Source organism: Eutrema salsugineum, unplaced genomic scaffold (assembly GCF_000478725.1).
Source record: "Eutrema salsugineum unplaced genomic scaffold, Eutsalg1_0 scaffold_3, whole genome shotgun sequence".
Taxonomy (NCBI): domain Eukaryota; kingdom Viridiplantae; phylum Streptophyta; class Magnoliopsida; order Brassicales; family Brassicaceae; genus Eutrema; species Eutrema salsugineum.
Window position 1 is genome coordinate 14,782,480 of NW_006256756.1, and position 1,262 is coordinate 14,783,741.

Genomic DNA, 1,262 nt, shown 5'->3' on the forward strand with positions numbered 1-1,262 from the left:
GCTTGTCTTAACATGATGTCCAAGGTAATTGCTTTGAGACTTGGTTCATTTACTCTGTTCCAATGAATTTTTGTTCTTCAGGAACATTAATTTTTGTGGAGCACTTTCAAGTTTTAGGAACTTCAAGTTTGAAATATTTTGTATGGAAGATTCGATAGCACTTTTTTTTAGAAATTCATCAAATCTGAGCTTTTCTATATGTTAGATCCTGCTGTGATATTTTGAGATGAGATGTCTAATTGGAATACTTGCAAAACAAAGTGAACATAATTTTTCTTTCTAAATGACATCATATCTTGACTAAATCAAGGATCACTTTATTTGATCCATCTATCGGTTAATCTTAACTAAAATTATTTTACCAGCTCATGAACGATTCATCAGACTTGAGCCAGGAATAAAGGACTTATTGGAGTTCCTTGCTGGGAAGTTTGTAAAGAATTTATTAAAATCATCAAGTAGAGTTTCCGGGAACGTAATTATGATATCATTAATCATTCTAAGATTATTTTATTCGCAATTCAAGTTGATTATTTTCTGCCAGACTTGATATTACTTTTAATGTTTGGACTGCTGGTCCAAAAATCCCTCATTTTTTATATGAGCTTAACATAAACTTGATTGCCTCTTTTCACTTTTTGGCCAATAATTGCACTTTCTACACTCATCACAGAGGTAGATTTTTGATCCTAATTCATATTAAACTGCGTGTTATCTTATTTATTGTCGACATTTATATTTTTGGTTCCACTTTTTCGTAATGACATGGTTAATCGAGATCTCTTTTTCAATAATATCATTCAGGTACCTGATTTTATTATTAACCCTATCAACGGGTCTCTTCAGGAGATTCATCCTCTTTTCAACATATATTTGCTCCTTTCCTTTTGAGGAATTTATATTTGGAACCAAAGTAGTCTATCACATTTCATAAGTGACATAGACTCTTTATTGATAAATCATCATTCAATGACATATTCTTGGAGCATTTTGAGCTAGAGTTGAGATTTTCTTTCATTGTATGTCTGGCATTTACATATAAATTATCCTTTGAACTTCGGGTTCAAAATTATTTATACGAGGATCCATAATGATATTTCATTTCAAAAACTCATTGATTAGCTCTTCCATACCAAAACATAGAGAAATTTCACCATTGTTGATCTTGCAATCTTCTGGATCGCTTTATAAATTATCCAAAAAACTCATTTCAAGTGTGAACATAATCTTCTGGATGTTGGACTATTTTTGATATTGGATTC